General features: G+C 34.7%; 1 pseudogene; it reads left to right on the top strand.

Annotated features, from left to right (window-relative positions):
- Positions 1 to 14,188: 14,188 nt before the first annotated feature.
- LOC121102312 lies at positions 14,189 to 14,983 on the top strand (annotated as a pseudogene).
- Positions 14,984 to 20,810: the final 5,827 nt, after the last annotated feature.

Here is a 20,810-nt window from a genome sequence, read left to right as displayed (position 1 = left end):
AAGATTTTATTTATTTATTTGACAGAGATAGAGACAGCCAGCGAGAGAGGGAACACAGGCAGGGGGAGCAGGAGAGGAAGAAGCAGGCTCCCAGCGGAGGAGCCTGATGTGAGGCTCGATCCCAGGACTCCGGGATCACACCCTGAGCCGAAGGCAGACGCTTAACGACTGAGCCACCCAGGCGCCCCGCTGTTAATGATTTTTAATGCATTAACTTCTATAGTAAATGGGTTGAAATACATCATTTCTAGTGAATAGAAATAGAAAGATGTATTTCTTCAGCCTACAGCGTTTGAAGGACTTTCTTGGTTCTGTAGAATTTGCAATAGTGTCTGACAGGGAAATAAAAAAAATTGTAGCCTCAATGAACTATATCACAAAGCTACCAAAATTGATTTAGCTGTTTCCACAATGTTCTAAAACGAAATCTAAAAATGTCATAAGAACGCTTTAGTTATTTTAATAAATCATAAGTCAGAACAAGACTTTTCTAATCTTATTGACACTGATTGGCACTGTTCTATTACTTTGAATTTGCAATTGCCAAATACGTTTATAGAAAGCCCCTAACTCAACTTTTCTTTTACAAACAAGTATCATCAAGAAGCAATATTCTTAAACATCTACTAGGTTGGATTATGATATTTTGCTCAATCTGGAAAACTTATGGTATCTGCGTTTTTGAAGATTAGCAAAATCTCTCTTCTTCCATACATGGCATATGAAAAACCCCAACAGGGGGAAATGCCAAAAATGTCATTTTTCTAATCCATTCCAATACTGTTTGCTTCCTGGATGAAGTAGGTGGTTGGAGACAAGATTGGTTAGGAGATCTTGACTGAATATGCTTACATATCTTTTGAAGTTTAAATTATGTGAATATAGTATCGATTGAAAAAGTCAAATTAAAATTTCAGAAAAGTGAGAGTATCCTCTCTCTTTAGTTCAGTTGTTACTTGTTTTCATACTTGCTCTTTTATTTTGTGAAGAAGCTACTATATTATCAATTTAAAATTAATAGACAGGGATATAATTGAATGTTAACCAGAACATTCTGGGCACATTTCTATGTATGTGGGCATAGGAACTAGATAATGCTTAGTGCCATGTCAGCTGGATAAGAGGTAAATGTTTTTCCTTCTCCTTCAGGAGGACAAATGTTAATACAAATCACAAATGTTTAGACTCAGGCAACACTTTGGGAAGGAATAATGTTTAAGTTCAAATGACTGCCCTCCTGCTTGTATGTTTTGGGTCCTCTACTATTTGAAATCAGAACACGACATCATTTGCCTGTTAGAAGACTCTCCCCTTAGTGACCTTGATGCCAGTTCAAAGCTGAACTGACTTGTTTTCTGAATTTGAGTTTCACAAATCAAAGAGTCATGGAATGATTCCAAAATGATCCTTTTTCTAAGAAACGCAAAGTATTTTATGTATTTTGTTATTTATTCTTTGCAACATGTCTTTATGGCACGTATGAGAATCCCTTCTTTGTGGAAAAGAATAAGAAAAAAAACTGAATTGAAAAAAAAAGTTAATTGCAGGAGGAATTTACCATAGAATGCATACCTTCTGCTCCATTTCTGGATGATTTTTTTAGAGTGATGCAGTCTTCACGTGGAGTTACAGAGGAAAGCACCGTGAGGATGGAGGGAAGAGAGAGAATGACTGTGGCCCTCTCCCTTAGTGTGTCTCATTTTTCTACACTTAAACTATGTATTTTCCTCTTTTAGCTATACTCCTCATCTTAGTTCTCAGTAGGCAAAGTGTTTCTGAGATGTTTTCTTTTTCTTGTTAAATACTGACATCACTTTTTCTTTTGTATCTGCTGTTCTTTAAGTGTGGCTTGCAAATATCTGAGGGTCTTTGAGACCCTTTTATGAAACTAAGAGCTCAGAACTAGTTTAATAATAATCCTAAAGCAACATTTACCTTTTCACCATGTTCACATTTGGACTGATGGAGTAAAAGCAATGGTTGGTAAAAATGCCAACACCATACTGTCATGGCGCGCCCAGCTACGTAAGTAGTCCGTGTATTCTTCCCTACCGTACACTCACAAGAAAAATAGAAGGCAGTCACACTTAAAAAAAGTCCTTAGTAAAGTGGTAAAAATTATTAATTTTATTAAATGTCTACCTTTAGTTTTACTAAACCTCACAGCCTAGGGTCTGACAAAATGAGAGTACACAAGCAGTACTTCTGTGGCATGCCGAAATCCAATGTTTGCCTCCAGGAAAAGAATTTGTGTGATTGTTTGAATTGCGAACTGGTTGCTTTTCTCTTGGATCACTATTTTTATTTGAAAGAAAAATTGACAAGCTATGATTATTCAGATGTAGGTATTTGGCAGACATTTTCTTCAAAGTAAACAAAGTAGACTGAAACTTCAAGGAAAATAACTGACAATATTTGTTGCAATGACAAAATTTGAGATGTCAAGTGAAAATTAGAATTTTGGAAATTGTACTCACTGGTATCATCTTGACAACTTCTCAATCTTTGAAGCCTTTTCTGATGAGATAGGGATGGGTGGTGATATTAGCTAACACACATAATTGATACTGCATAACGAGATGTGTCAAAACTCAGAAGATTTGTATAAGTAAGTGAACTAATATTTTCCAAATGACCAATGGATGTTGTTGCACAATCATGAATGGGTAACAGATCATTTCAGAGTGCAAGAGGGATCAGTGGATTTCACTGTAAAGGATACAAAAAGCTTACTGGCGTGGTTTCAGTTTCCATATCACTTGTCAAATTTTGGTGTCGTAACAAAGAAAAATATCCATAATTATCTGAAAAATCTATCAAAATACTCCTCGCTTTCCTAACTACATATCTGTGTGAGACTGCATTGCTTTTGTATACAACAAGTAACACAATATGACTACAAAAGCAGAAATGAGACTCTGCTTGTCTTCTATTCAGACATTAAGGAGTATTTGAAAAATGTAAATCATGCCTGCTTCCACTATTGCTTTTGGAAAATGTAAGTTTTTTCAAAAATAAAATAACATGTTTATTTTACATGTAATAGGCTCATTTTAAATTTAAAATGAACTAATAAAATATTTTATTTTATTTTTTTATTTTTAATCTCTACTGTGTGTATATCAATATATAAATCTATATAACCAAAGCTCTTTGAAGTTCTCATATATTTTAAGCACCTACAAAAGTCCTAAAAACAAAAAAATTGATAACTACTATCCTTCGGAAATCCTCAATTGAGTACAGTGACAAGATTAATCAAAATACTTATTTGAGAGTATCTATCAAATTGAGGTTATCCTAATAATAATTCAATCACTGAGCAGTGACTGATAATGAGCAAAACATCTCTAAAGGTCTTTTTGCTTAAATTAAGTGGAATCATATATTGCTGATTTCTTTAAAAAGTTAAATAAGTAACATATCTCTAATGTAAATCCAAGTTAGTTCAAAATAACTACCTTTCCAGATATCCTGAATGATTTAACATTCTTTGGTGGTATTATTTACTGTGTTACATTACTAAGCTTTGTTGTTGTTTTTTCTTGAGTGTTAGATGAAAATGAAATAGCTAATTTGCATGTTTGCATATATTTGCATATCATGCTTTAAAACTTTTATCTTCAGTATGTAAACTAAAAGAAAAAGAATGAATTAGAACAATTTACAATGATTATATTCATGGCCAATATTCTGGTATAAAGCATGTCAATTCTTTTTAAATTAACTGATGTGATACAATTTGAAATTAAGAATAATGAGTATACAGATAAATAGTGCAAGCATGTATAAAGAGCTCAATATAAGATATAGATAACCTTGCGCAGGGTGATGATGGGGGTATAAGGTAAATAAATAGAATGTAGAGAGATAACAAGATATTCTTAATCTGTCCTAGCTGTACTGTTATTCAACATGTATTATAAATATTGATGACTTTAAATAAACTACTTACAGATATGTGTGTATATAATCTAAATATTAATATTCTACATATTCTATATTAATATTTTACAGTTCACTTAACAAAAACTTCAAGAGTCATGGTGGTATTGACATCTTTGGCAGGTTGCCATATCTGTTTGTAATGTAATTTAGGTTATCCAATTATTTTAAAGTTACTGTACATTTTACTCTTATGATTTTATTAAAATTAATGGAAACAAACTTTAGAAGTCGGTTAGTGGAAATACAATTGGGACAAAGGTACAAATCATTTTTCATGTTAAAATCAATGATAGCCTTAAGTTAGCATTTGTCACTGCTCGGTGTACAAGTCAAAGTTGATCTAATGTTTAAATTACATGTTGTTGAAGCCATTTCACACTCTTTCTCCTGTCTCTTTTTTCTTAAAACTTGTGATTAGCATATCTTTGAAGACTATGTGATTTTAATTTCTTTCTTTTTCAGTATTTTATTAGATAAAATCAGAGAACGAATTGTGTTGCATTAAGCCTTATTTACATATGTAGACATAGTTTACATTTGGTGTCAATATTAAAAAGACTGGATTAGACAAACCTTCAAGTACTAGATCTACCATTGTAAGGAGTCAAGTTAATGTCATGTCATAGTAAACATTATTTTCCTTTCACACAACTCCTTTAGAAATAAACTTTTTTTAGCTTATTCTGCCATTCTCTTTTAAAATTTGACATAGAATATTTCTTCTCTGTACTGGATATATTCACTTACCCTTTTGATTGTTCAAATAAACTCGGTTTGCTTTTGCAACATTTGTAAAAAAAAAAAAAAATCAGTGGATGGCCTCAATAAGACATTCAGTAGGTTTAAGCTTAGTGCAAGTGTGAAGAAAAAAGGTAAAAAGAATGTGTTCAACATGCAATGATATATATATATGGACAAACACACATTGTATACACTTATATGCATGCATATATGCACATAATCTAAATACACACACCCCTGTGTGTATATATGTCCACATATACATATACATATATATGCACATAGGTTTGTGTATATATATGTATGTATATATGTATATATACTTGTGTATGTACATGTGTGCATATATATAAAAAATACAATATGGTGTTTAATAGAAGATGTGATAGGATAAGATCCATGAGATATTTGTAAAGATAGAGCTTGGCTATAGATTCATTTTAAGGAGACGGATACTCCCGAAATTTTTTTTTTTTCTTTTTTTTTGGCAAGGTGGGGTGCAAACATTTTAGGCAATCGGACTTTGCCGGTCCATTCTTGAAATATCAACCAGTGATCTTTTAAACCACAAAATGGATCAAAATGAACTCTTCAAATACTACAATTGTATTTGGGATAAAATTCAAAACTTTTATTGTGATATATAAGGCACATAACTTGTTTCTTGCTAGCCACTCTGGCCTTCCCCACAATCACTGTCTCTCATGCACTACACATCAGCATGATGGGAATTGCTCAGTTGTTAGCATTGGCCGTGCTTTTTCCTGCCTCAGAGTATCTACCCCAGCCCAGCGCTTCTGGAGGAAACTCTATTCTCGTCTCTTAATTTTTACTGATAGATAAATGCTTCCAATTGCCCTCTCCCCCACCAGTGCAACCCCTCCAGTCTAAATTATTTCCTCTTACTTATGCTTTTCTAACTACCTGTGACTTTCTTTCATAGTAAATGCCATGCTATGCAAGTGTACACAGTATTTATATGTGAAAATGTAGTGTAATCTCTTCTTCCACTTTGGAGAATGTTTAAATTGTATTCACTGTTGTGTTCACAGGATTTTTCACATAGATAACTCTCAATAATTTGTTGAATGAATAAAAAAATGAAAGTCAGTATTATAATCCATGCTTAATTTCTTGCTCAATAACCTGCAAGATGCCTAGCTCAGTGTCCTGCATAGTTACCATCATTCTTCCTTTTTCCACTTGTCAGGCTAGTTCCAATTATATATCTTGCAATGTAATTTCTGTCTTTTGAGTTTGATAATAAAAATATTGCCTTGTAATTTGTGTGTCTGTGCTTTAAAAAAAGCTTTATTTAGCTGTAATTATTACATACAGTTTAACCATTTGAATTCTACAGCTATCACTATTATCTAATTTTGGAGCATTTGCATCACTCTGAAAGGAAACTTAGTTTCCATTACCTGTGCCTATGCTCCCTCCAGTCACAGGCAAGCCATTAATCTACTTTCTGTCTCTATATACTTATTCCGGACATTTCATATAAATGAAATAATATAATGTGTGATCTTTTGTGACTGATTTGTTTTTTTAATTCATTTTTCTAGTCATTAATATTTATTCACTTTGGGGGTGCCTGGGGGGCTCAGCCAGTAAGCTCAGGTCATGACCTCAGGGTCCTGGGGATGGAGCCCTGCACCTGGCTCCCTGCTTCAAGGGGCGTCTGCTTCTCCCTCTCCCTCTGCCCCTCCCTCCAGCTCATGCTCTCTCACTCTCACTCTGCTCTCTCTCTCAAACAAATAAATAAAATCTTTAAAAAGATTTATTCACTTTTATAAAGACGCCAAGGTGTGACTAATTGAGAATTTAAAAAGAGGACTTTTTCTGCAGGTAGCTTGAGAAACAGTATTTTAATAATCATGCATACGTTGTGACAAATGGGAATTTATAATGATTAGACGTTTTAAATATGTTCAGTATATATCATTAAAAACAATCTAACCACTCTTGTATAGTTGATTTTCAGACGAGTCTTCAGAAACCCACGAGAGTTGAAAGCAGAGTTTATCTCCTAGGTGGGTGTGGTCTGGGTGACAGTGGCAACTGAGGCATCTTCCTTGAAATTTTCTCCACCAAATCTCTGATTCCTCAAATGTTTATTGCAAATGCTGTCAAGTCCCTCTAATCTAGCAGCATGTACTAAAGTAGTTCGGTTGTGTGTGTGTTTTAGAAGAATTTCTTTTGTACACAATAAAGTATGCTTTTCCCACATATGTATATGTATTTGCATTTGTATATTATTTCTCAAACTTTATTACTCAAAAATATTGGAAGGCTCGCTCTTCATCCAGCAGGGGCCAGCTTCAAAGTCTGTGGTAATGTGTTTGTAAAAGATATATTTGAATAAAGTGTGCATAGTGATGACATTCCCCAGAAAACTCAAGAAAGACTGATTTTGTAGCAAAGATTTATTTGTGAATAATATATATAATATTATAATATCTATGTATAAACTTATCTCAATGCAAAGTGAATGAGATGGAAATAGTCAATCTATAGAATACAAAAGTTGCTGGGTTCTTATTTAGGATTATTCTTGTTTGAGTTGTTACTGATTTAACCAAAATAATAAAAACAGGGGAAAATAATATTTCCTACCCTACATTTGATTAAAACTGTGGTTACTGTATGCTAAGGACTGTTTCATCTTAAATATACTAAATCTTTTCATTTTTACAACAGTCCCATTTCTGTCATTCCAATTAAAAATGGTGTCAACACATGTACTAATTAGTGGAGTGTCCTTCGGAACTCACAGGGTTTATGTTCTAATCATCATTCCCTGTTTCTTTATTAACACTGGGTTCTTCACACACATGGGGGGGAGAGAGGGGGAGAGAGAGGGAGAGGGAGAGAGAGGGAGAGAGAGGGAGAGAGAGTTCTGTGTGCTGTTCACTGAGTTCAAAGGGGAAAAAACTGACAAAACAATCTCTCACCCTTGGTTCCAGGGTAAAACAGTCTCAGGATAAGGGTGTTCTCTTTAAGGATATGGACCGTAGCGAATGGTAACGAGTGATCCTCCCTAGAGCCAGCTGTTTCTACTTTAGTCTTCTTTCTTTCTTTCTTTCTTTCTTTCTTTCTTTCTTTCTTTCTTTCTTTCCAAAATGTTAGCAGAAAAGTGATTAAAATCTTAGCTTATCATCCAAATATGAAGGGCATACATAGCCACAGAAACTCCCTGTGTCCTGGAAGAATCATAACCCACTCTCTATTGCATCCCTAGATATCATCAGATGCAGAGTTTTCTGTTTTGAATTTTTCACCCTCAAAATGATAAAAACAGATTTGCTTTCTGTTGTCTCACAAACTCCTGAGGCCAGATCATATAAGTGGGGTATAACAATTATTCATTGAACTGGTTTATTTTGCTTGATGAAACAAATTTTAATGATTGCAGGTATTACAACATTTCTGGGATTGGGCCAGCACTTGCTGACCACTCTAAGGTTATTGCTTTTGCATTTCTTTTTAAATCACAACATCTACCATTGAAAAACCAACTTGACATTTGCTTTGTTATTTCCTCCACTACATGCACAGAATGTACTTGTGAAATATTTCCTATACATTTCTCTTCAAGTGGATTACTTAATGAGTCCATCCATTTAAAAAACTGTCTCAATTGTAACTAGAATGCCTCTAGTGGACAATTGTATAACCAAATGTCCTCAATTAAACTTCTCTTATTTGAAGACTCCTGTCTTTTTTAATTTTGTTTTTTAAGATTTTATTTATTTATTTGACAGAGATAGAGACAGCCAGCGAGAGAGGGAACACAAGCAGGGGGAGTGGGAGAGGAAGAAGCAGGCTCATAGCGGAGGAGCCTGATGTGGGGCTCGATCCCATAACGCCGGGATCACGCCCTGAGCCGAAGGCAGACGCTTAACCGCTGTGCCACCCAGGCGCCCCTTGAAGATTCCTGTCTTAACAAAGATTCTAACTGAAATTGAGATAAGTATGTAATTTGGGGGTCTTAAAGGACAAACATTACAAGAATCTTATGACTTCTGACCCACCAAAATTATCCTTTGGGTCATATTATTTCTGTACTAGAAGCCAAGACTATTAAACTGGTGTTGACTATTTTTTAATGAAAAACAAAACAAAACCCAGCAAGAATATCTGTTGATGTAAAATTCTTGTTTTTGTTCTGTGAAAATCTTATTCCAATATTCTCCATATTTTAGATTTGAAATATCTTCTCTGTGAGTTTAAATGTCCTGCTAATATTTGCATATCTATACTTCATCGATACCTACTAATATCTATCAAAGGAAAAAATAATGTTTAAAATTAATAAATGTGTTTAACTCACAAGAAAACAAAGGAACACTAAAATTTTCCTATGAGAAAAGTGTCCTTTCCATGAGCTTTAAAAACATGGATCTCCTGGGCATATGATGGAATTAGTAAAAACTGCAGCATTGGCTATTTTTATCAATAATTTGCTTTGATCATGCTCACTAACTATTATTTGTCTCAAGCTAAACCTTACATACATAGTTAATTAAGTATAAATCTGTAGGGCAGAAGGTTTTCTTTTTCTTTTTTTTTCTGGGATATTTTAGTTATAATTGAATTATGGCCTGAATAAATAGCACCATTATTTAGTTTAATAATTATGTTTTAACTGTTTTTCAAGATTTTGCCGTCCTTAGCAATACATGCTTCTAAAGTTTACAAGAACATTATACTACCTGAAATGGTAGCTTCTCTGAGATCAAGAATAATGAATTAATTATATGTGCTCTATCAGTTTTGGCATGAAACTAGCACAAGAACAGTACATTTATACATATATAGTCAAATTACTTGATCAATAGAACAGTTGCATAAAATGGCTGGAATGTATATCTACTAAAGGAAAGCACTGCTTATTAAGCTGGAAAAAGGGACTATTTCTTAATCATTTTAGGAAAAATGGAACAAAAATTCATATTCCATTGAATATTTTATTCTATGACCTTCTCTTGTCCTTACAGTTATTATTTTGTTGTTCTTAATTATCTATCAGAAATTTTCCAAGAGAGATTAAACTTTGTCTTTAGTTCAGCTGTAAATACACAGATAAGAGCTCCCACCGCAAATATTCTAATTTACATTCATAAACTTTGGAAGGAACAAAAAATTCAGTCCATTATCTATCTATCTATCTATCTATCTATCTATCTATCTATCTATCTATCATCTATCTATCTATCTATCATCTATCTATCTATCTATCATCATCTACCTATCATCTAATTATCTATATCTATCATCTATCTATCTATCTATCATCTATCTATCTATCTATCTATCTATCTATCTATCTATCATCTATCACCTGTCTATCTAGTTATTGACAGAAGATCATGTTCATATGTGGAATACGGAATAAGGTGCAAATCCTCCTTTCCTTTGTCCAATTTGGTGTCTTCATCTCTCTGCCTTCTCTATTGGAGCTGGATTTTAGATGCCCAGTTTCTTTCAGAGGTATTAGAAGCAAAGACCACTGTCATGTTATAGGGAACTAAGGGCCGTGGGTGACGGCAACAGATCATGAATACTGTCACAGGAAAGGATTATATCTATAATGATAAAAAGGGGGAAGTCATAGGATGAAATAAGATAAAATACATGTGGCACTGACCTTGACATACAAAAAGTAAAATATTAATATTATGTATTATTTTGATCACAATTGTGGAATAGTTAGGTGAATTTAATTCCCCTTCCTTATTCCAGTTTCTTTAGGTATAACCAAACAAGAAGCCTAGAAACCTTGGCTAGTAAATGTTTATCCACTTCTTTTTGTGTTTGGAGTCATTTTTTTTTTTAAGATTTTATTTATTAGAGAAAGAGAGAGCACAAGCAGGGGGAGCAGCAGGCAGAGGGAGAACCAAGGTCCCCACTGAGCTGGAAGCCTGATGCCGGGACTGATCTCAGGATCCAGGGATCATGACCTGAGCTGAAGGCAGATGCTTAACCAACTGAACCACCCAGGCGTCCCATAGAGTTTTGTTTTTTATTTTCATTTATCATAGATAAGACCTTGGTCTGGTATTGAGCATCAAACATATTTGGGGAAGGTCAACATCATGTTCTTTTTACGCAAAAGTATCTGCCATGAGGTCAATATTATAACCTGACATTTTTTTATTTATTACTGAAGAATAACTTGTTAGCTTATTTTGAAAAATCAAGAAATAGATACAAAGGAAAAAATAAAAATTATATCCACCAGTCTCAAACTAGAATTGAAGCAAAAGTCCATTTGCAGTACAATGAATGAATAAACATGTTGTATTCATATAATGCTATACTGTTCATCAAAGAGAATGAATGAAATATAGCTACATACAATAACAATGACAAAATTGACAAACATAATGTTGAACAAAGTATGCCAACTACCAAATATTACATGATTTGTAATTGCATGCTTTCAGAATTTACTCAGTTATAAATTACCCAAGTGGCAATGCTAGCCTATGTTAGCATTGGGCAGTGGTAGTGAATGGGCAGAGCCATGAGAGGGTATCCTTGAGTACTAGGCTTGATCTATATCCTGACTTGTATAATGTTTACAAATGTATATTAGTTGATTGAAAATTCAATGCTTTTCTTTGTTCTTTTTAATGTATATTACGATGCAACACACACACACACACACACACACACACACACACACATTCACCATTAATATAAGACAACACCTCCTAACCAAAACTCCCTTAGTTAAGATGTGTATTCGGATTTAGAATATTCATATTTTAGAAAGTTAATACAGTACATATATAATGTCAGTGGGGGCCCAGGGTAGCATCCGATTATCAACACATTAAGATCTGTGCACCAAAAGTATGAATATTCAAACCAAGAGAGAAACACAAAGATAATGCGTAAATTCACAGCAATTGAGGCCAACATTTTCCACCAAATAAGTAAATTCAGGTTTATTACTGTTTTTTTAATGCACTGTTAAATTTGATCAAATTATGTTTTAGCAACTATTAAATTAATCTTATAGATGTTCCCCTTTTTGATGATTAATGTAGGTAAATATGGATTGGATTTTTTTATGCTGAGGTACTTTTGTATCTGTAGAATGAGCATTACTCAAGTATGGCCATTAGTTTTTGAAAATATTTATAAACTTCAATTGCTAATGTTTTATTTGGGATTTTTTAGTCTAATTACCAAAATTGATATTTGGGGTGTGTGTGTGTGTGTGTGTGTGTGCAATTTAATACAACGTCAAAGAAACAGTTCTGTTTTTTATGATCGGTAATTATTTTATGCCTTAATTTGCTCTATTTAACATTATTTTTCTAATTATAGTTTCCTAAGTTAAATCTTTTGTCACTTTTAAATTTTCTATTATTTCTATAATTTAAATTATTCCATTATTATTTCTATTTCTATTATTATAAAATTTCTAAATTATTCTATTACTGTTTTAAAAAGTCTTTTAAGTTATGAATCTTTCACTGACTATAGATTTGTTCTTATCCCCAAAATTTATTTACATGTACTTATTAAAAAGTCTATTTATTTTCAGTGAATTTTTTGTTTTAAATTGTACTGGTTAAAGTTCTTGGAAAAATTTTTGATTAAAATGATTTTTATTAGTTTCTGTCATTGATTCTCTATTTCTAAATTACATTTTTCTCATTAGAGATATTCCCATATTTAAGTCCAACTTGGGTAAGTACAATGCCAATGTTAGTATATTAAACCTTGTTAGCACATTAAAACTTTGTTGTTTTTTGGTTTTGTTTTGTTTTTTTGTTTTTAAAGATTTTATTTATTTGACAGAGAGAGAGAGAGAGCACAAGCAGGGGGAGCGGCAGGCAGAGGGAGAAGCAGGCTCCCTGCTGAGCAAGTAGCCGGATGTGGGACTTGATCCCCGGACCCTGGGATCATGACCAGAGCTGAAGGCAGATGCTCAACCAACTGAGCCACCCAGGAGCCCCTAAACCTCAGAGTTTTAATATCAGTGCTTGCTTTTGAAAAACCATAGCAATGGTTACATTGGTCCCAAAATTAGTGTGGGAAATAATAAAAGTGACCTCCATTTCTCTTTACAAATTACAACCATAAAAAAGTAAGTTTTCTAGCTACAAAATGCAATTTAACAAAAATCAGCTCAAAATGGATTAGAGACTTTCATGTAATCATCAACTACACTTCAGTTAAAAATGAAAAAGTGTAAGTACTGGTGCCTGGGGGGCTCAGTTGGTTAAGCGTCTGCCTTCGACTCAGGTCCTGATCTCAGGGTTCTGGGATGGAGCCCTGCATCGGGCTCTGAGCCTGCTTGAGATTCTCTCTCTCCCTCTGCCTCTGGTAGTTATATGACGTCTGGTAGTTATATGACAATTCTCCATAAATCTGTCCATTGTGTGAACATCTTGTAAGCAGAACAACTTCCTGTTTTTGTTCTACTACCTTTTCACAAATGCTCACATAGCAATCTTGGAAGATAGCGGTCACATCTCTCTCTAGAGCGAAGTCAGGCATGCTTGCTGCTCGTTATAAAAGATTAAGATTTCCTAAGCTAAGGGTTCCTTTCTGGTAACGCAATGCTTTGTGTGCGTAGGTGTCGCCTACCTTTGCTTCTTCCCATGGAAATGGGGCTCAGAGAATTAGCCAAAGAAAATGGTTATATTTAGATATTACTAGTGTTTTGAGTAATAAAGTCCTTTGGCCTCTGAGCAGTTTATAACCATAAAACTGTGGCAGGCTAATTTATTAGCTTCCAAGTAGAGTAAAATCTCATATGCTTCACAGTTGTTGACACTGATAAAGTTTAAATTTTACTTACTGATTTCTTATTTTCTATCTCCCCACACCGCGTGGATTGGAAGTTCAAAGAGGATGGTAACTTTGGATATTTTGTTCACTGCTTTATCTCATGTGGCTAACACATGTCTGGTACATAGCAGGCATGATAGATTCTTAATGAATTAATTCAGTCAGAATAGATTTTTTAAAGTTGTATACTAAGAGGAGATGTATGGAACATGGACTCTGAAATACTCGGCACTATTAGTCGTGAACTATTTTGTGCAATTAATTCATATGTTAATGGAGGCTTCTATCAGAATCGATAAATATTTTACTTATTTTTTATTTTTTAAAAAATATTTATTTATTTATTTTAGAGACAGAGAGAAAGAGAGTGTGAAGGAGGGGCAGGGTGGAGGGAAAGACAGTCCTAAGTAGCCGCAAGCCGAGCATAGAGCAGGGAGACCGACCCTGGCTGGATACCATGACCTTGAGATGAGCAGAAAACCCAGTCGGAAGCCCAACTGACTGTGTCACCCAGGCGCCTCTGATAAATATTGCAGAAAAAAAGTGATTAAAAAGATGAGATTGCTGCTATGATAGGTTAATTTTCAAGACTAATGTAATTAAAAGTAATAGCTAATGTGAGAATACACCTGGCTTGCGGATATGGCTACAGCAGCTCCAGAATTCTCAGGCCTGGAGAGGGATGTGTGTGGCTTTGGCTCTGCCTCATTCTTGCCTGGCTCTGAGGGGCCCTCGCTTAGGTCAGCCTGCTGTGAATAGGACCAGTAGTCCATGGGCAAAGAGCAGAACTGTCACAGAACAGGAGAGTAGGAGGAACCGGATATCACAGAGATAGTGTCACCCAAATACCACTGCTATAGAAACAGAAAATCTACTGTTGGCAAGAGAGGTTGATGGCAATTTATAGATAATGCCTAGTAAAAGTTAACTCTTTCCATCGGAAGAAATTTACCTGTTATACATATTAAGATTTACTGTAATGACCTATATGGAGGAGAGAAATCTGTGACATTGGCTGTATTACAGTATTACATGGAACATTATGAGCAATTAACAGAAAATAATGGAGATGCTATTAAATTGTAATCTCAGTTTAATTTTGCAGATCCTACCTCTGAGAGGTAGTTACATGGGCAATGCTCTGAAAAGAGGGCAGAAAAAGCAAAACTTGGCAGCTTCCATGTGCAAAAGAGTGAGAGAGAAGAGCAGGCCTAGAGTTTGTTCTCTCCATCTTTACTGCTGATAAGAAAGAGCAGAACAATAATGACAAGTTCAAGTGCCCCATGTCATGATTCACTGTTGGAACTGAAGTATGTTGTTGAAGGAGATGAATGGTTTAATTATTTGACAGGTTTTGAGGAGCATTACCAGGAGGATCCTATAATAGAAATATTGGATTCAGAACTACAGGTCAAGGGGCGCCTGGGTAGCGCAGTCGTTAAGCATCTGCCTTCGGCTTAGGGCGTGATCCCTGCGTTCCGGGATCGAGTCCCACATCAGGCTCCTCCGCTGGGAGCCTGCTTCTTCCTCTCCCACTCCCCTGCTGTGTTCCCTCTCTCGCTGGCTGTCTCTCTCTCTGTCGCATAAATAAATAAAATCTTAAAAAAAAAAAAAGAACTACAAGTCAAGGAGACTTAACACAACTGTGTCAATGATGCTGAATAGAATGCCAGCTTAGAAAACTAAGACAATTAGCTGAACAGCAGAGAGAGTTAAACAAGAAATTGAGGGAAAAAATGGTGATGCTAAAATACAGTAAGTCCAAATTTCTCTTCAGCTGAAAAGAAAGTCTGAGGCAAGAAAATAAAAACAAAAATAGAAATGAAAACATCTTGTCCTTTGCTCATGCCAGGATTATCCTACACGATGATAAGAAATATTTCCAATCAGATAAAAAACAGAAATATTACAATGCCTGAATTTTAAACCAAGTGCAATGATTCAAACCCAAGAAAGTATTATACTGCCACACAAGGCTGCCTGAAAAATATGGCAAAGGACTTCTGGAGGATGGTATTGCAAGAAAGCAAGTGGGTGAGTCATGACAATGAAAGTGAAGAGGGAAAGANTAGATGTGTCAGTTATTGTCCTGACAGGTATGCTCAAAAAAATATGTCATCACACATTAAGAATGCCAAAGACAGTGCTGCTTATCATTATATATAAAGTGAACTTTAACTTCAAGTTTGAATAAACTCTACTCTAGGGAAATAAAGTTTCTGGCAATATCACTTTTGGACCTGGCTGGATAGAGTGCCCAGTGACCCGGTGGTGTGCTGGACTCTTTGGAAGCTGTCCACCATAACCAAGATAGTATGATGGACATGGGGCCATGATGGTTCACTGACGGCTGGGATTGGCCGGACAAGAATATTCATTGTGATTAACATCCTTAATGACATCATCAAAGAAGATGTTATGGTATTGATGTCTAAAGAGCTTTCAGATAGTGTGGTCTTGTTTTTCAGATGAGAAATAATCTCTATAACTAACACAGTGTTACGTTGTTCAGAATTTTGTTTTCAGTTGAAGAAGCAGTTTTACTGTTGCGTATATTCAGTGATATAAAGGCATATTACCTACATATAAGTTGTTTACCAGAGTTTGCTTATCAAATGTACAGAACATTTAAGCTGCGCCTTCTTCCACAGTTTATAGGTCACAGGTTTATCGCAGTAGATACTTGCTCATGAGATAACAGTTTATAAGCAGCCTAGTGTTGAATACATTGCTATAGTAACCTGACTTCGTTAGATAATTTTGTTTTTATGATTTTATAATTTCTTATATGTATATAATTCTGCTTGAGGTCCCTTTTTACTTTCCTCAGTCCATTCTTTTTCCTTAGTCCATTCTTTTTCCTTTATCACAATCTTGCAGAGATCGTGCACACACTTGCGGGCATCTAGCTCCAGATTAGAATATCTTGGGGGAGGGATGGTGGTAGTAAAAAAGACAGGTGCTGCCCCTTAAATCAACATTCATATTCATATTTAGGCATATCTCTTATTCTTTATGCAAGAAGTTGCTGTCAGGAGTATATTCCAGTCCTGTTAGAGGAAAAGTCCCTTTCTGGCTTTTCCTTCTTGCAGAACTCTTGTCAATTACAAGTACAATGATGGCATTTCTGTGGATTTCATTCTCTTCATGGGGTCTATTAGGTAATGGCCACCTGAGGCCATCAAAATATCTGTTTTTAAAAACTTTTTGAAAGTACATTCTTGTACATTTTTATAGAAGAGGGAGTTGTCTCTCTTCCCATATCTCTGTCAATCACTAGTTTCTAAGCATGTGCAATATTCTATGTTTAGTGCAGAAATTAACTTGGTTTGTAAATATTTTATTAGAACATTTCCTCCAGCTTAAAAATATTTAAAGATACTTTGTCATTCTTAAATAAAATTTATTTTGTGTTAGCTTTTTCACTAAAAAGAGCCGTATTTAAAATTATAATATGTAAAAATTTAAAAAATGATCGCTATTAAGATATTTGTTTTTAGAAAGTACCAATTGTATGAAACATCATTTCACTACTTGAAACATCAAGTAGTGCCCATTAGCCCATCCAGCATTGATCTTTTCAACAACTATAGCAGACACAAAACAAAATCTTTTTTCCTCAACTTCAGTAACTTCGACTATTTTATGAAAAATTAGCCAAACCTAAATATGTGATTGTTTTTAAATTGCTGAGATAACTTTCTCTAGTGTGTCTCTTTTCTTTTCTTGGGGAAAAATACTACCAGCCATGGTATATTTTCAAAAAAAAACCTTCTGTCTTTACTGAAGTCACATTGAAATACATTAGCAGCTCTGTGCCCAGATTTTATTGGTTTATAAGATTATAACTCCAACTTTGCTTTAAAAAGCATAGCATCAGCAAAAAACCCCTCTGGTTTGCATCAATTTATACATTTAATTGAACCACCTGGTTTTATAATAGTAAAACATTTCCACATAATTCACAAGTCCCGTTGAGGAGGAATAAATTTGTGAAACCAGGTGTAGGAGTCCCACTGTTTCTACCAAGTTCATTTAAATGTATGGTTTGACTGGAATGATTGAAAGGAAAGGATTGATGCAGCATCACAACAGGTAAACCTGGGCCCTAGTGATGATCCGATATTTGTTTTGTAAAGGCTGAATGACTAATAAAGTGCCATATTGATGAAAATATTTAGCCTCTTTGACAACTTTATTCAATATCTCTACTTCTAGTTGTATCGCCCATCTGCTTGGAATATGGCATGTCTCCAAGTGAAAGATTATTTCAATAATTCCTCTGGCTGTTTGCATATTTTGTAAGTATGCTTCCAGAATTTTAAATTGGATTTTTAGATCAGGTTAGTTTGGCTATTGGTTATTGTCATAAAACTACTTTGCTTGCTCATATTTTTGTTCTATTTACCCTAGAATGATTGAAATAAAACTGACTGAAACATGTCACTGCCCTGTGCCAAAATATAATCCCAGCATAGGTTAACAAAGTCATCTCTCAATGTGCATTAATATATAAGATACGCCAAATGGAAATAGCGATCCTTTATGTGCCTTGCTAGAGGCTAATTTTAAAAGTATGCAAAATGAGAAATAAAATGTTTATATTTTCTTTTCCGCCGAAAATGAGGAAACCATGGAGGAGTGATAGCAATTATTTGTAATTATGTTATCAATATTGGTCTTATAAATGTTATTTTTTTTTAAAAAGTAACACCATGTATTTTTTTTAAACTTCTGCAATTTCTCCTTTTCTCATAGATGTGAGTCATTTTCTTTAGAAGGAAATACGAAATGTTAAATTCCAACTTAAAATAAATCCTAGTACTGAAGATAAGATTCTAATGGCACTTCAAATTCACCCATCGAGCTTTCTAGGATGGAATGGATGGTATGATTTCTAATATAAAACTATAAAATAATAAACCTGAGATACATTTTCTTGAGGAAACAATACAGGTCTTCCAAGTTTCTCCTGGCTTAATGTGATCTTTTTTTTTTTTTTTTTTAGAAGAAGAAGAAAAAAGAGAAGGAGTAGGAGAAGGAGAAGAAGAAAGATTAGAATCTGACTTACTTCAAAAATTAAAGGTGCATTGAAATAATGTCTTCACAATATTCATTGCAGATTTCATGTATTTTATAATAATTCCAAATCTACAATATATTTCCTGCTTCTTACAATACAAGCCCAGAATCCTTCCTTGGGACCACACAAGGTCCAATTCTCAGTGGTGTGTTTCAATGCAATTCCCATTTAATTTAGCAAATTCCTTTCCAATCAGGATGTTTGCCCCGTATTTACTAGAAGCTTAGCTTACAAGATACAAAAATGTCCGTCCAATTCACTTGAAAGTTTGATTAGATTTTGTTTGTTGCAATGGGTAGGAAAAACTTTCAGAAGCCTTACTGACTTTTTGGACTGTACTGGTTAGATTTGTTTTGCCTTTCTGGCAATAATATCCAATCAGGAGTTCCCGTGTTACTGGCATGGCTACATAGCCTGGGCTCTCCGACAGGATAGTGTTCATTGAAAGAACCATCATGACCACCATCAAGTTCTCAAACCATTTATTCAAATGCAAGCCTCTTGCCTTATTACTTGTATCTGTTGCCACCCCTCTAGTCTTCATAGCCCAAACTATAAGATGCAAAAATAAGAATAATAGATTCTTAGAAACGCGAGGGTTAACTACCACTGTATTGATGTAACTCACATAAAAACCTTATACTCCTCTTTAAAACAACTACCAGTGCTTATTTAGAACAGGATCTGGAGGAAAAGAAGTATGTGCTTTTGGCTGGCTTGAAATAGGAAAAGATCTCATTCTCTCCCATCCACTGCGTTTTACTGCACCACATTTAGACTTTTAACAACAAACAGCATATTTAAAACATCTCACTATTTCATTAAATCATCACGCCAAAACTGAATTGACTGTTAAAAATAAGGTAACCTGTACTCTCAGGTCTTATCTAATTTATGCCATTTTTCATTGTTACTTTTCTAATGCTCTAGTATCAAAATATAGAATTTTTCTTTGAATGGCTGAAGGAAATGTTTCACTTGTGTTCCCATAACCTGTATTGGTGTAGTTTTTAAAATGGCTCTTCCTCATCCCTTTTCTCATTTCGTTTCAATGGGAATATTTCTTACACATGAGTAAATGGAAATTGAATTAACCTGTGACCCACCAAGGTCAGTTTTAAACATCGTTATTCACTAAGTTGCACACATCAAAAAATGATTAAGTATTTCATCAGAAAGGCAATGGCATAACATGGGCTAAATAACAAAGTTGGAATTTATTAATTTTCCCCTCTAGCCTTAAATTTAACCAATTTCTGGACAAACACTGGTTACAGTAAAAAGTTTAGAAACATATGCATCCAACAAATCAAAGACTAAACCTTTCCCATTTACCCAAACCAGAAACATTAGTAATCTCCTAATTCTCTTTCTTTGTGAGAAATAAAGAATGTAGGTAAGGAGAAGAGGGGGAGGGGATCCGAGTTATTTTATGGTTGTCATCTACTCTCCCCTTTCAAGAAACATAATTTCCTCCTGGAAGGAAGCAGATTTCATGCCTCGGGCTGGGCATAAATCAAACAGAAATGCTCTAGCATAGACTGTAATTTTATAAACTATCATGTTGTGGAAAATAGAGTTAAGCTGTAATCTATGATGCAGTTACCATCCCTCCAAGGAATAATTGAGTAATGGGCAAGCGGCTCTAAGGAGCTTTGGGTGTTATGATCCCTCCGCACCTCTAGAGAACAGCTAGGTTCCTGCAGGTAAATGGTTTGGGAGAAGTTTTCATGGTGTCTTTTATACTACAAAGGTTGCTTATGCAGGTTTCGGCAAAGCCATGAGCATCTCTTTCACAAAAGGAGCAGATTTTTCTTAGCATGAAAAAATTGTTAAGCTGTTTACAAATAGCATTTTCTTCCCAATACTGTTTACTTAAGAGCTCTGAAAAAACTCTGCAGCATTTCTTAAAAGATTACATAGAGAGAGAGAGAGAGAAGAAAACTTCCATTACAAGCTTCTAGGACAGATTAATTTTAATGACGTAGGATATAGATGTAAAATTTGGTCAAGTTTCTGAATCCCATAGCTTAGAATGATATAAATCTAATAGGCCACTGTGACTCGGCTGCAGGAAAACTGATCAGCGGGGACAAACAGTGACATATGAATTTTTAGCATTTATCTTGCATTTCCCGTATTCAAAGAATCATCAACTCTCAACTGTCCAGTGTGCTAATGGCTCATAGTCTTTACTCTTTGGTCCATTCTCTGCAGCCTG

Source organism: Ursus maritimus, unplaced genomic scaffold, assembly GCF_017311325.1.
Source record: "Ursus maritimus isolate PB19 unplaced genomic scaffold, ASM1731132v1 scaffold_13, whole genome shotgun sequence".
Taxonomy (NCBI): Eukaryota; Metazoa; Chordata; class Mammalia; order Carnivora; family Ursidae; genus Ursus; species Ursus maritimus.
Note: the sequence above shows the minus strand (reverse complement) of the source record. Positions and strands in the feature narration are given on the sequence as shown.